The sequence below is a fragment of the Colossoma macropomum genome, unplaced genomic scaffold (assembly GCF_904425465.1).
Source record: "Colossoma macropomum unplaced genomic scaffold, Colossoma_macropomum, whole genome shotgun sequence".
Lineage (NCBI taxonomy): Eukaryota > Metazoa > Chordata > Actinopteri > Characiformes > Serrasalmidae > Colossoma > Colossoma macropomum.
The window spans coordinates 19,830,952-19,848,217 of NW_023494809.1; positions in this window are offsets into that span (position 1 = coordinate 19,830,952).

Sequence of the window (17,266 nt, forward strand, 5' to 3'; positions counted from 1 at the left end):
TGTACTGTTTTTATGATGTCACAAAAAACAATGCATTTGCAACATATTGAGCCTACAACAGTTTTGCCCCAGCCATTCACGCTGAAGTTATAAGGAGTGTTTCAGCCTGCATTGCTTTCTGAATAAAGCACAGTACAGGGCAGCCAATCAGAACAGATCTCAATTACATACTGTTGCGTCCATAAGTGAAAATAATTTAACACATCCTCTACAGAGAACACACTTCTGCACGTTTTAATGCAGAAATATGGTTTATTTATGGAAAGTAATACACCGAGATAAAAAAAAAATTGTGGCAAAAGTTATGGCATATTTAATATTTTATGTTTTATCTTTTCTGATATGTTAAACTTACATAGAAATTGTGCACAAGATTTGCAGAAAAAGACATTTCACATTTATTCACTGTAAAGGAACTTTAAGCTTATTTTCAATAAAAAAAAAATCAACAAAATGTAATTTGTAATTTGGTTCTTCAAGGGTTCTTAAGTAAAGAAAATGGTTAATTATAGAACCATGAACACTCAGAACAGATTGTACCGTTCTATATACCATATATAACCTTTCTGAAGATGGCTCTATATAGCACCAAAAAGTGTTCTTCTACTGTAACAAGCTTGACATCGTACAAATAGAAGAACTTTTCTGGTGCTATATAGAACCCTTTTCAAGAAGGTTCTACATAGAACAATCTACAGCACATTCTTCATCCATCTGAAGAACACTTTCATGATGCAAATAACCCTTTAATCATGCAAAGGGTTCTCTGAGTGTTCATGGTTCTATACAGAACCATTTTCTTTACTAAAAAGCCCTTTTCTTTTTATAACAGTGTAGATCAGTCTTAAAGTCTTAAATTGTCTGTTTAATTTTAACGTATAAAGAGAGGCTGAAAAGGTAAACGTTAAATATGACTTGCATGAATTATTATTAATATGACAAACATGAAATGCAGTATATGGGCCTTTTAAACCCATATAGGTACCTATACAGAATAAAGCATTACTTCATTATGCTTTATTTGAATCAAAATAACTTCTCTTTGTTAGATTGCATGAATGCCTTAATTCAAACGCCTTCATAAACACTCATCTAGGTCTGTGATTGGTCAGGGTGTCAGAGCACACAGTGAAACATTTAGTGATTTGTTTTGAGGCTTTATTTACATATTGCAAGCCTTGCCGGTATCTCTACCACAAAGGCCAATAATGCAATAACGACAACAAACAATACGCTGTGCAAGACTATTACAGAGTCATATCTGCAGAAATAACTTTCACTGAGGACTGTAAACATGCAATAACTGTATTGCTTCATCTGCAAAAAGCCACTTTTTTGCACTTTTTTGCACTTCCTGGACTAAAAAACCTGACTAATTACAATCGGTCATATTTCAAGCAGCTTGGGTGCTTAACATCGCTTCCTCTTAGAAAAACAGCATGCATTCATGAACACACATGACTGAGCAATGCAGTGAGCAAATCACTAAGATATTCCACAGCAAACAGCGCAGCTCTCTCTACCTATCTCTATCTCTCTGACTGTCTTTCTATTACTCTATCTCTCTGCCCCTCACTTTCTTTTTTTCACTTGCTCTTTCTGTCCCTCTCCTGTCTTTCTCACGTTTTTCCTCTCTATCACTCTCTTTCACGGTCTCCTCTTTTCTCTCACTCTCTTTCTGTCTTCTCTATTTCTCCCTCCTCTTTTTCTATCTCTTGCTTCCTCCTCTCACACATTCCTTTCTTTTCTCTTACTTTCTCTATCTTTCCCTACCTCTCTCGTCTCTCTCTCTCCTCTTTTTCCCTCTTTTCTATTTCTCTTTCCCTCTTTTCTTTCTATTTCTCTTGCTCCCTCCTTTTTCTCTCCCTCTTCTCACATTCCTTTCTTTTCTCTCAACCTCTCTATCTTTCTCTCCCTCTGTTCTTTTACTTTCTCTTTCTCACTTCTCTCTTCACTCTCTCTTCTTTCTCTCCCTCGCTCCCTCTTCTCTCTCAAATTCCTTTCTCTCCCTTTACACTCTTCCTTTTTCTTTTATTTTCTTTCTCTCACTTTGCTTTCCTTTTTTAGTTTCCATTTTCTCCTTCTCTTTTAGTTTCTCTCTCACTTTCCCTCCTCTTTCTCCCCCTCATTTTCGCCCTTTTCTCTATCTCCCTTCTCTCTCTCTCTCTCCCTTTTCTTCTCCCTCTCCCCCTTTCTTTCCCCATCACTTTCTCTTTTCTCTCTTCATTTCTCTCTCTCTCCCTTTCTCTCTCTCTGACAGACATGTTGTATTCATTCTGAGTATGTGACTGTCATGCAGGATCATGTGTGTGTATGTCTAGGAAACGGCCGCCCTCCAAAGCTCCTCAGAGTAGATTACAGCGAGGGTCCAGTCCACGACGGCCACACGTGGGAAACGTGCTCTCACACACACACACTCGCGAGCCCGGCCCACACACACAGTCCGACACATTGCGCAGCGTGCAGATTTTCAGAGGGGGAGGGGCCAGCGGCACAGCTGACTGGCTCTCACGCAGCAGGGTGGCGTGTGCATGCCCAGAGCTCCGCCCCCTCAGATGGACTTCGGCACGTTTACTGAAGCAGCACACCTGTGCCCTCGCCACTGACACACACACACACACACTGTTCTACCTCCTCAACACACTCCTCTCTATTATAATCTCATAACTGTAGCGTATTTGCACTTAATATTCTTACATAAACATACTTAAAAAGCTCCCTCAACAACCATGCATTCTTTTCTGACTCTCTTTCATGACACAGTGATTAAATATGATGCATGCTTGTTATTTTTCATTTTCTTTATTATTAAATGCTTTTTTATTGATACTTTTCCTTGATATGACAATGTGCGGATAAAGCCTCCATTCACTTTCAAGGAAATACAAGTCATATGATGCATTTTAGCATTTTCTTTATTATTAAATGATTTTTTTATTGATCTATAAAGCCTGTGCATGAATCTGATACATGATTATTAAAATTATAGTCTCTTTCAAATAAAAAAAATGATCATGATTTATCACTTTTCTGTACTTTTAAAGGCATTTATGTTGATATTTTTGCTCAGTACAAATGAAATCATGTGCAGGCATCTAACACAAGGTTAAAACCTCAAGTCGCTTTCAAGAAAACATTAGTCATGTGATGCATTTTCACATTTTTTATTATTAAATGCTATTTTCATTGATATTTCTGCTCAAAATGAGTTAAAGCACATGCAAGCATCTGATACATGATTACATAAACTTTAGGCTAATTCAAATAAATAATTATGGTTATTTTGTTGTACTATTAAATGCTTTTTCACAGACCTTTTTTGCCCAGTACAGATGAAAGCATGTGCAGGCAACTAATGCCTGAGTATAAAAACTCTAGTCACATCATATGATGCAAATCTGCTTTATTTAATCACTTTTCTGCATTTTCATATGCATTTTTATTGATATTCTCCTTTAAAAAAGAATGTATAGACTTAGGCATCATTCTCTTTCAAACAAAAACTAGTCATAAGATGCACGTCTATTTTATCTGAGCATTTTTCATTACTTTAATTGCTTTTTATTGATACTTTACCTCCTGATCAATGAGGAATCACGTGCATGCATGCAATGCATAATTATAAAAAGTCAAGGAATCATTAACGTTGCATGTCTACTGCATTTATCAGTTTATGTTGTTAAAAATTTTTTCTTGATTTTTTTTCCCTCTCAAGACGAGCTAAAGCATACGCACGCATCCAATGCTTGATTATGAAAACACTAAATCTCTTTCAAATTCATAAAACTATGAAATATGTTTCTATACTATTAAGTGCTTTCTAATGGATTCTTAAAAAAAAAAGGGGTTCCTTCACATAAAAATGAATAAATAAATAAGTAACAGGTGCATGATTCTGGCATTTTACCAATTTCCTTGATTATTAATCGCTTTTTTATTGATATTTTCTCTCAAGATCAATGAAAGTATGTGCAGGTATCCTCCTTCAAGGAAACATTACTCAACATATGATACAATTTTGTTATTATTTAATGCTTTATTTTTGATATTTTTGCTCAGCATGAGCTAAAGCATGTTCAGGCATCTAATACATAGCTAGAAAACCTCTATTCATTACACTATACACTACAAACACTGAACTATAGTCATAATATGATGCATGTCTGCGTAATGTTATCACTTTTCTATGTTACTAAATGCTCTTTCATGCATATTTCTGCTTGAAACTCAGCACTGTTGTGCATGTTGTGCTTGTGGGAGTGCTTCTGACACACATCTGGTCCAGATTATGTTACACAATGTTCCCTTCATCCTTCAGAGCTGGCTCACATTCCTCTACAAGTGCTTCACGTTTCACCTCTCCATTCATCACTGTCGCCATCATCATCCTCACCTAACTCTCCACCCCAATGACTGAGGCTCCACAGAGCGGCTGGCTTTGTCACATGACCACATTTCCAGCATGATGTAATGAACTGCTGTCCACAGACTTAGTCAGAACTATTTCCGTCACTGCCCGTGTGACCTGCACCATTCATATGAGCAAACAAAAACGCTATATATAAATATGCATATACACAAACAGCCCACTGCTCACTCACCTGACATCAGCATATCACTGCTATTGCTAACAGCGATGACATCAGCATCATCATGATCATCATCAGCTGAATAGATACGACATCATCCAGCACAGCATTCTGCACGTATGCATATCTAATATTAGTGTCATCGACAGACTTATGAAAATGTCAGCAGTCTTATGTGTCTGTACAATTTCCTAAAAAGGGAATTTCACTGATTTTTTTAAATGTCTGTGTAATTCAGTGCTTGAGATACAAACAAGGCCATTCTTGATAAGAAATGGCTCACTGTAGAGATACTTACCAACTCAGATTTCTTTACAGTGGTGGTGATAGAAACCAGGAGTTGCCGTGTCTACAACACAAATATAGCCATTTTACTGACTATCCAAAACCACCAGTGAACCTACAAGTGTTTAATATGTAGTGTTGGTAAAACAGTGGTACATCTGAAAAAAGTTTTTTCCTTAGAACACCCTGCATGCCCTCCACTATTAACAGATTAAAATAAATAGGTTAAAATATGCTTTAGGCCAAGCTTTATCACAAAACTACCATAAATCATGTCTCAGACATCAGGCTTAGTATTCATAACCATTCTGAGTGATAACTTTCTGTGAGAGAGCTTTTAGAGCCATTAAACTCTTCAGACGTCTGGGTCCTATCACCACCACTGTGAACAATTCTGACTTGGTAAGTGTCTCTAGAATGGAGCATTTCACACCAAACCACTCCAAATGGCTTTGTTTACATCTTAACCACTTAATTATGCAGACATTTTGAAAAATCGGTGGAGTTCTCCATTAATTTAATGTGAATTCCTACAAATGTTCACAATTTCTGAATAATTATATCACTAAGACGTGATAGTCATTCAGAGTAGTTTGGTGTCAAATGCTCTGCTCCAGAGAAACTTACCAAGTCAGAGTTGTCCACAGTGGTGGTGATAGGAACCAGACGTCTGAAGAGTTTAATGCCTCTAAAAGCTACACTATTAAAAGAACTCTTAGTTCTTCAATGGATCTTCAGCAAAGGCAATGGTTCTATACAGAACATAAACACTCAAAGAACTATCTGAAAGCATAAATGGCTCTTTGCATGGTCAAAATGGTTCTACTCTAATGGAAAACCAGTTGTATATGGTTCTTTGAAGAATTATACAATGGTTCTATGGTATCAAAAAGGGTTCCACTACTGTTATAAGTCAAAGAACCCTTATTCAATATTGAATAAGGGTTGCTAAGAGTATATCTGACAGAGGTTTATTACGTGAAATGGTTCTGAATACACTGCCTGATGCCCGAGACATGCCTTTTGGCCTTATCTATTAATGTATTGATGGCAGAGGTGTTGTAAGGCAAATAAGCACCAAAATAAAACTTCTTGTTCAGATTTCCTGCTATTTAACCATTGTCAACATTACATATAAAATTCTGAAGACATGTGGTGGTTTTGGATGGTAAATAAAATGTCTACATTTGTGCTGTATACATTGTGGCACCTGGTTCCTATCACCACCACTGTAAAGAAATCTGTGTCTCTACAATGAACCATTTCACAACAAACCTCTCTGAATGACTTAGTTTACACCTCAATGGTTGAACTACGCAGAAAAACAGGTGGATTTACCCTTTAAAAAGATCTGTAAAAAACAAGAGCTAAGTATTTTCTCAGTCTTAAACTCTCACTTGCAAAACATGATAAAAATTGATAAGAAAATTCTAAGGAAGTACACAGCTGTTTTACACACTTCTTTAGACTTTTCTTATCTGTATTAACAATATTTGTGAGAACTGGTGCTACTGTTGTGGGGGGGTTCTTAATCTTACACTAGCTTCACATTTGATAAACGATACTGATAGGATACATTAGAAATAAGCAAATAATGCCTAGTTAAGAAAATAATTAAGACATTCTAAAAAAAAGTTTGAGAATACCTTAGAGAACATCACAGGTCATGGGACATTACGTTACTATCTTGAGATCTTTTGTTTTCTTTTTTGGAAAACTTACACAAATCCAGACCCTGATCACAAACTGTAAGCTCCAATTGACTGCTGGCTTTTTATCAGTATAAAGGCAGCACTATCAGCCTTATCAACTGTGAAATGAGTCCATGGGCCCAGTGACTCACTCCGCTCCCTCATCAGCCTAAGGCCCTAAATATCAGCCCCCCCACCACTGATCCTGACCTTTTTACCCTCCCACCCACAGCTCTGGCCTGCCTGGACAGCCACTGGTACCCGCACTAAACACTAAAGATAACACACTGCTTTATTTACTGCCGTGGCTACAAGCCACACGACACTCAGGGAGAGGCAGAAGAGAGAGAGAACGAGGGAAAAGGACAGAGGAAGGAATGCGAAGAATGTGAATCATTCGTGCCGTAAAAGCGTTCGAGCCTAAGAATCCAGGGAGGCGGCCAAGCAGCAGAGGAATGACTGGAGACTGGAGACTGCAAGCGGCGCTTAGTGCTGTGTTTGGAATGCGTTTGTGGAGCGATTTCATTTGGTTTGGAACTGTTTGAAAGTTAACTTTTCCCGCCAAGTTAACTGAACAGGCTTCAGCCTGGTTTGAATTTGAGCAGCAAGAGAGAGGATTTAGTTGGAGCTGGGTTTATGTCTGTGGGTGGATGATGACATCAGAATCATATCAAAATTGGCACATAAAAATAAATTGCCTTTAGATAGATGGTTAGATTCGGTGATGCTGGGTTACTGTGCTAAAACATTTACATTATATTGATTTTTCTCCATTAGTAACCCAAAAGAAAAAAATGCTACACTTCTCTGTTGCGCTGGTCCAGATGGATCTAGTCCTAATTTCCATGTATCAGCATCAGCAGATACAGTTTTGTGCTAAAGTCAGAGACCAATCTTAATTTATTTCACAAGTGATTCACTTTTCAGTGTCAGGAAAAAGAGCAGATATAACAAAAAGTTATTGTGCCCATTCTATGCTTTTATATTACCCTCCATTCTTTTTGCGAGTCTTACTTTCAGTTTTTCAAAGAAATATGCAGGGGTATTTTTCTCCACCTCCAAAGTTCAGTCTCAGAAGTTGGTTTAGCATTTTCTGCTTTTTACTATCCAAGTAATCCCAAACACATTCAGTGATGTTGAGATCTGGACTTTGGGGTGGCCACTTCATTGTTCCGCTTCTTTATTTGATTTGCAAATGTTCTTCTTTTCTGTCTATTTCCTTTTCTCAGTGAGGGCTTCTTATCAGCTACACATCCTTTCAGGCCCATAGTGTTGTCTTCTCACAGTGGAAGGATGGCTGTGGATTTCGTCAGATCTAAAGCAAGAGGGGAGCTTGTTGTTAGTTGTTAGGAGTCTCATTTTCTCTGTAAATTTTAATCCTTTTTTTAAACTTCCATTTTGGAAAGTCCTGTTTTTTCAGGCATTTTCTTTGACTTCACACTTCTGTAAGCAAGTAGACTGCCCTTTATCTAATCTTCTCAGAAATATCTCCTAAAAATTAAATAACTTAGATAGTGGCTGTTTTGGCTGGAAATTAAATAAACAAAGGGCGGTCTCTGACTTTTGCACAGTACTGCATTGGCCCACAAATACCACTTCAGTGCATCTCTACTTATGCATACGAATATTTGGTCATAGCTTTACCACTCTTACTGGTCCATTCATCATGAAATGTTTGCATAATAAAAAGGGCATTTATACTTGAATGTTGTGACTACTGTTTGTATCTGTGTATTACTAGAATGGAACAATGTCTATTTATTTGAGCATAAACTTCACGAAGGCAATGCAAATGGGCCAATAAAATGATTCTGATTTGAGCAGACTTGCACAGATGAGTTGGGCTTGAGTTTGCACAGCAACGAAGTGACCATGTGGAGGAGCTGAGCACCAGGCTTGACCCAGTAATTGACTGTCACTATAGTGACGCACATGATAGAAAACGAGGACAATGGGAGTATCTCAATGACGTGATTCAGACTGTTGCCATGGCATGAGGATGTACTGTTTTCTTATCAGCAGCTATGTTATTGGTATAAATCTTCATATGCTCATAAAAGGCTAGAAGAGAAACTAATAAAGGAAGAAAGTGAGTGTGTGGTGTTTCATAGTGAGGAGTGAGGACTGATGCTTCAAACTGAGAATAACAGACACCTGCTGGACTCTGGGTGGCCACTTTGCAGCTCGGTGTTGTCGTGACGACTCCAAGCAAGGACCAGGCACCCTTGGCACCCGTGCCAGCTGGATGGGCATGGGTCAGCAATTCTTCACGCCAGCAAGGCCAGAATCTCGGACACCCTGAAGAAACACAAAAAGATCAAAACCAAAGGTCAAATTCACAAAACCTTAATACACCTTACATATATGTGAGATGTTACATAAATGTGAAATGGTTCATTGTAGAGGAACTTACTGATGCAGATTTCTTTGCAATGGTGGTGATAGGAACCAGGGGTCCTGACATCTACAACACAAACATAGCCATTTTACTCACTATCCAAAATCACCAGTGAACTTATACGTGTCTTCTGAGCTTTTATCTGTAATGTTGATGATGGTAAAACAGTGTTAAATCTGAAAAAAAGTTGTCCTTTGGGACTGTATCTTACAACATCCCGTAGTATCTTACAACCTCTCTGCTGTGAATTCATATGTCCCAATGTCTCAAAGGGAACATACACATTCAATCATATTCATATCCATTTCATGTTCTCATCACCTCACTATACCTCATACTCATGAACACAACATCTGGGATATTCAATTATAAGAGTATATTGAGAACAGAGCAAGGATAGGCTGAGAATAGGATGAGGAAACACAAACATGACAGTCATATCCACTTCTGCTGATATAATTTGGGTAATTTGGGGTGGTATTCACAAAAAAAGTCTCAAAACAGGACAGCAGATGGAGGGTCAGGGTACATCTGCTACAATTACAGACCTTCAGTGGTCAAAAACACTGGTTCATGTATCACACAGTGTGAATACAACCCTTACAGGCTAAAACTGAAGGGTCCATTTATACTCTCAACTCGACGCCTCACAAACATGGACACAATATGAGGAGTATTCAATAAAGGGAGTTTACTGACTATGAATGAAACATTTATCAGCCGTCAAATAAGGGTCTGGTCAAATAAAGCTGTAGAAGAGCAAAGGAGAAAGCAGAGGAAGGCACTAAATAACCTGTCTTACCCTTTGTGAGTTTGAAGCAGTAAACAACTCCTTTGTCTTCGTGTTTTGCTGCTCACTCAGCGCTTTGAGGCTTTGACTCACGACTCGTTATCGCCCTCTGGCGGTCAGACGCGGCAAACACACGGCCACAAGACAAAGGGAAAATGGCCTAATTTCCGCCGATGGAGTGACCCCGTTTCAGATAGCAGACTAACGTGGAAGTGGGAGGGAGAAAAAGGCCCAAAGTAAATGTTTGGACTGAGAGATTGGCAGCAGTAGCAGTATTGTAAGATAACAGAAGCTTGAAAGCAGCATGTTAGACGAATAAAATTGATTTGGACACTTTGCCTTGATAGAAATGTTATTCGTGATATTAAATGGAAAGTCAAACTTCCTCAGACAGGCGCTGTTGAACTGAATTGATAACAGGGCTAATTAGCTTTTAGCCCTTTTTTCTCCCTTTTCCCACAGATGTGGTCTGTTGTTGCTGCTATTGCTAAATTGGACTATCACTAATGTGTCCTACAGGAAACTAATGGTCTCATTAAACAGAAAGCAAAACCATCTTCATGTCATCATATAGGTGCACAATTACAGACTGTAGTTCATCTGTTTCTCTGCATACTTTGTTAGCCCCCTTTTACCCTGTTCTTCAATGGTCAGGACCCCCACAGGACCACCACAGAGCAGGCATTTTTTGGGTGGTGAATCATTCTCAACACTGCAGCGACAATGATGTGGTGGTGGCGTGTTAGTGTGTGTTGTGCTGGTCTGAGTGGATCAGACACAGCAGTGCCGCTGGAGTTTTTAAACACCTCAGTGTCCCTGCTGGACTAAGAATAGTCCACCAACCAAAAATGTCCAGGCAACAGCATCCTGAAACCACTGATGAAGGACTAGAGGGTTTGTATTTATTTATTGTTAATTATATCATATTAAATTATGTTAATTATAATTCAACATTTATTTTTAAAAAATGGAAATATCAGCATAATTAAATGCTTGAGATGTGAAATGGTTCACTGTAAAATAACTTGAAAAAAGTTATTGGTGGTGATTATAGGACCCACGTATATGAAGCTTCTACAAGCTACATCTCAGAAAATTATTATATGAAATGTTAATGAATTCTCTGCCTGAGACTTTAAGATATATGAAGTACATGCAGGGAATACTTATGTTTTCAGATTTTCCACAATTTTACCATCATCAACATTACATATGAAAACTCAGAAGACACACGGTGACTTTACTGGTGGATTTGGATAATAAATAAAATGGCCATATTTGTGTTGTAGACATCACAACCCCTGGTTCCTATCACCACCACTGTAATGGAATCAGAATCTGTAAGTTTGTCTATAATGAACCTTTTCACATCAAACCACTCTGAATGACTTTGTTTATATCTCAACCACTGAATTATGTGCTTTTTTCACATTGTGGGAATTTCTCAAGAGAGGATGAACAGAGAATAAAAACAGAGGGATTTGTTCAGTGTTATACTGAGGTTTGTGTCAGGCTGGATGGTTTATTAATTTCATGGAAAGGTCAGTTGACAGCCTTTTGTTTTACTTTAGTCTTTTATTTATCAGTTTTACTCTTCATATTTTTACACATTTTTGTTTTTTTTATAAACATTTTCATCTGTATTTTGTTTGTTTTTAATTTGCCTCTAAAGATGTTTTGGAAAAGTGCTATACAATGATTTAATTAATTAAATAATTAACAAATATTATTATTATTATTATTTTTCTTTTCTCTTTGTATTTTCTTCTGTCACCCTGTCACGTGTTACACCTTGTAAACATGTTTTGAAGAAGTTCAAAATAACTTTAAAGCTATTATTACTGTTATTTTTTAAGATTTATTTGCTTTTTGTTTATTTGAATTTTACTAAATTTTATTGCCTTTGTATTTCAGTGTTTTGTTTTTAATCTCCCTCTAGAGAGCTGTGTACTTTATATTTGTTTATATTTGTTCTTGTTAATAAATGTATTTAAACAAACAAATTAAGTAATACATTTTTTAAAATAACAAAAAAAACACAAAATTATTATTATTATTATTATTATTATGTATCACATGTTGGGTCTTTCATGTCTGTGTTCTTCCAGCATGCAGACTGAGCAGTGTCAGTACAGAGAGAGTGCTAAGTGTGTTAGTGGTCTGTGGGTGAACTGTGTGTGTGTTGGTGGTCAGTGTTCAGCAGGGTCTCCCCTCAGTGACGGGGACTCTCTAAAAGCCAGCTCGGCCTGCTGTCGTCCTCCACAGCAGTGCAGAGTTCAGGCTTTGAAGAGTGCTGTGCATCGCTTATTCCCTTTCATCTTAGGACTGTCTTGGGACGCCATGGTGAGAGAGATTTCAAAGAGGAAGACCAGAGGGAGGGCTACAGCCCAGAGACTGACCCTCCACACTAAGGCCTACAGTAGAGTCCCCCAACAGCAAAACACAAATTAACTCTAATACACACTGTCATACAAATAAAGCATAGTATAGCAAAAATAGTGGAAATCATGCAAAAAAAAGTATCAGGGAATAAAGAAATTACACAAAAAAGTAACATTACCTTGACTTGATTTAAAGAGTAAAAAAAGAAAAGTGAAAAGTAAAATGTAGGAGTTTCCAAAACTGGAGTTTAAAAAATAATTAAAAGTTACAGAGAAAATGGGGCTCCTAACAACCTACTGACCTGGTAGACACCAAAACTGTCACCATATGATAAATTAAAGTGTTCATCTTTAAGAGAGAGGAGAAAATCAAGCTTCACTCTTACTTCAGATCTGAAAACATCCACAGCCATCCTTCACTGTGAGAAGACCCAACACTATGAGTCTGAAAGGATGTGTAGAAGAGATCTGTTAAGAAAAGAGAAAAAGACAAACAAGAATACTTGCAAATCAAACAAAGAAGGTGCTTTTGTTCTCAGAATATGAAAAAAGCATTCACACACTCAAATCTGTGCAAAATGTCCAGACCTCAACATCACTGAATTGTGAGAACCGAAAATGCAAACAACTTTGAAAGTGTGGAAAAATATCCCTGCAGGTTTCTTTGAAAAACTGAAAGCAATTCTCCAGAAAAGAACAGAAGCTCTAATAAAGGCAAAGAGTGGACACAGAGAATACTGAAAGAACAGATATTATATTTAGCTGTTGAGTCTTCTGTGTACGTTTTCTAGCTCATATACCAAAAGCTGCTCAAATGCTGAGCAATGACAGTCAGAAAACATACAGCACACATGAAATGATCCACAAGAGGGTGATAGTCGCCCATAATAAAATGACAGGAGTCCAGTGTTTTGTGTGGGCTCAACAAAGGGGAACTCCACCAATTTTTCTAAATTTCTGCATAATTAAACAGTTAAGACGTAAACAAATTAATTCAGAGTTGTTTGGCATGAAATGCTTTGTTTAAGAGAACCTTACTGAGTCTGAATTGTTTACTGTGGTGGTGACAGGAACCAGACATCTGAAGATGTTAATGCCTCTAAAAGCTCACAGAAAGTTATTACATAAAATAGTTATTTATACAAAGCTTGATGTTTGAGATATTGGTTTTATGGTAGTTTTGAGACAAAGTCCTGGCCTTAAATACATTTTTAAAATCCCTTTCATGGCGAAGCGTACATGCAGGGTGGTGTAAGGCAAAACAGTCCCCCAAAAAATGTATATTTATATTTTCAGATTGATCACATTTATACATATATACACATATATATTCATACTTTAGGTAGGTTCACTGGTGATAGTAAATAAATAGGTTATATTTGTGCTGTAGGCATTGTGACCCCTGGTCCACCAAGGTAAAGATAGCTGAGTCAGTTTCTCCACAATTAACCATTTGACATCCAACCACTCAAAAAGACTTTCTTTACATCTCAGTGATTGAATTCTGTAGAAATTCTAACAAAATTGATGGAATTCCCCTTCAATTCTTAGCACATAAGGGACACGTTAACCTTTTCAGAAGTCATGTTAAACATGCTCAGGCACACAAATTGCAGCATTTATCAAAAGGTGACTGGCCCAGGATGTCCACCCTGTTAGGGACATATCCATAATAGATTGACAGACTTATGATTTGAACTTGCGTGCAACATGGGCAAAATCTAAAGCATAACGTTCGTTTTATGTATTATCATGAAATAGCATATATTTTACGTAGTGTGCCTGTTTTCTCACCAGCACTTAGCTTCACATTTGTCATTTTAGATAAAAGTGAATGTGAGAAGTTTATTTTTTATGACGCTGTTTTATTCATTATTTACAACAAATTATTATTTGTATCCTTATTACTTCACTGATTATAGTTTTAAAAACAGTATAAATCAGTAAACAGACCCCAGATCAGTCTGTATTACAGACACATGCTGAAGCGCCTGACAGAAAGAATGAATATATGAGCACGTCTCTTTGACCCCCATTAACCTTTTAGGTATGGAGAGCCTGGCGGGCTCACTCAAAGACAGACTGTTACAGGCAGTTGTTTCCAGGGCCTCCAGGGAGTTGTTGAAGACAAGAACTATTTTGGTGCTATATAATACACATGACAAGCTGTCACTGTTGATTATATTAGTAATCCAGTAATTTACTGATTACACTAAATCATCTAACTCCATCATCTTTCCATTCAATCTAATGAACTATAGTGAAATGTACACCCACTGGCCACATTATCAGAAACACCTAACCCCATGATATGGGAAGTTATTAAAGGTGTCCCACAGGGCTCAGTTTTGGGTCCGCTATTCTTTACCATATACATGCTGCCACTTGGGCATATAATACAACATGATGGCTTAAATTTTTGTTATGCAGATGACACTCATCTATGTCAGTGTCTACCCTGCTCACACTACTACCACCTGCTTTATCTGACTGTATTCACAACATAAAGTCATGGATGAGCATGAACTTTTTTTAAAACGCTAGGAAAACTAAGTTTTTAATCGGCTCCAAAGCACTGATATCTAGTTAATCTGTCCCATCAATACGGATGTCATTCTGGTAATACCTTCTCCCCATGTCCACAATCTTGGAGTTATTTTTGACCTCACACTCTCCTTCGATATTTACATCAAATCTGTAGATAAGACAGCATTTTTCCATCTTTGTAATATTGTTCGTCTCCAGTCATCCCTCAGCCTAGCAGACGCAGAAACACTAGTGCATGCATTAATGACCTCACAGTTAAATTACTGTAATGTTCTCCAATCTGGCCTCCCTGTCAAAGACCTCAATAGGTTATAGTATGTACACATGACCGTATCACCCCTAACCTTCAGAGTCTTCTCTGGTTACTTATTGCATTCCATGTTCAGTGTAACATTCTTCTTAGTGCATTTACAGCTCCACACAGCCTGGATCCTCACTATCTGAGCTTTTTCGACCATACTTCCCATTCTGTACCTTGCAAAATTTAGGCCTTCTTCATGTTCCAAGTTTTAAAGTGACCTTTATGGGTGGCACACCCACCTGGAGTCTGCAAGGTTTAACCCCTTAATATCCCAGGCTTATTAAAGGCTTATTATTGAGTAAGTAAAGGGGCTGCAATGCAAGCAAGAGATATTCTTAGGTTATAGAAGTTCATAATAAAACTTTGGGCCTGCCAGTGAGCCCTGGCCATTTAAGGGGTTAAATTCAGACTTCCAAACTTGACACTAGGCCTGAGACTGGGCCACAGATGGTTAACAATAACTGTGTGGTCAAAGATCATTCATAAAGACAGTGCAGAAAAAGGAGTGGTTTACTTCTGAGATGTCTTTAACAAATCCCGACAAACATTAACAAACAGTTCCTTACAGAGTCACGGTTATACTGATGTCAGTATCACTCTACAGAATTTGGATATTAATAATTCTTCTGGATCCGTGAGGATCTGTCTGGTTTTGTGTCTTGTTTGTTTGTGATTTGTATGTAAATGAATGTAGCTGATGAGTCACTGTTCTGGAGTAATCAGTGATGAATAGTGTAGTTCACTTGTCAAATACAGACGCATGTCCTGTTTTCTCCTTCACTGCCAGGTTTGCGTCAGCAAAAGGAAGGCAAATCAAGGGAGATTTGATGCACAAAAGTTCCAGCTCATGATCTTTCGTAATTATGACCCTAAAAGCATATTTTTAGAAATGTATTGTTTAAAATTCTCTTTAACTCTGTAAAGAACAAACCGGAGCATGTAGCGCTCCAAAGGAAAATTCTTGGTCTTATATTTTATTCAGGCACAGTAAAGAGAATCTAAATGTGAAATATCTGATTAGTATGTATCATGAAACAATTTAAACTGAAAATAAATTAATTAAGGTAATGCTCACTCAGTGTAAACAACATATAAATAATGTATTTTACTGTATATGCAGTCTGTATTATAAATTGATTTAAAATAAGTTCTGTGTAATAACTGTCTAAACATGTTGTAAATGAATATATTGTACTCTCAATACAAGCATGCATTTATTATACTTTACAGTTGTATGCAATTTGGGCACCTCAAATGACATGCGTTGATTTTTGCAGCGAAAAGAAGTGAATGCAACCTCTGCAGCAAACTATTTTAAAAAATAATGCAAATGTTAATGCACACTTATTTTATATTTGATTACCTTAAACAACAGAAAAACAATACCATTCTGAATGTTGCATGTGCAAAACTGTGGAAAGTCCCACAGCTTAAGTAAATTGTTAGGCCTTAATTGATTCAATAGGACTGGTTAGGCAAGACAAGAGTTGTCATTAGTAATTGTCATCTGATGACAATTCCGGAGCGTGATATATTCTCTGACTCTTTAAACTTTTTGCAGCTTAAATTTTTAAACCATGGGCTCATCTCAGCAGTTGGCTGAGGATTTGAAAATGAAGCTAAATGACACCTACAAAGCAGGAGAAGGCTGTAAAAAGTGTTTTCAGCTTGGATTCATGATCTGCATAAAAGAGACATAAGAAGGAAACATTACCTGCATCCTCATTACAAAAGTGAATGTCTAAAGTGTGTAAAACAACACATAGATCTGCCAAATGCATTTTAGAAACGTTATGTTAAACGTTAAATGTTATTAAGAATTTAATAGGGTGTCCAAACTTTTGCACATGCTACAATATCTGTTTATTTTTTTCTATTTTGAAAGAAAATCAAATTTTAAGTGATCACATAAACATTTGGAGATTTGTTTTATAATAGTTTACATAGATCAGACACAGCAGTGCTGCTGGAGTTTTTGAACACTGTGTCCACTCACTGTCCACTCTATTAGGCACCTACCTTGTTGGTCCACCTTGTAGATCTGTTGCTATATAGTTTGTGTTGGTCATCCTCTAGTCCTTCATCAGTAGTCACAGGATGCTGCCCAGAGGACACTGTTGGCTGGATGTTTTTGATTGGTGAACTATTCTCAGTCCAGCAGTGACACTGAGGTGTTTAGAAACTTCAGCAGCACTGCTGTGTCTGATCTACTCATACCAGCACAACACACACTAACACGCCAGTGTCACTGTAGTGCTGAGAATGATCCACCAACCAAATAATA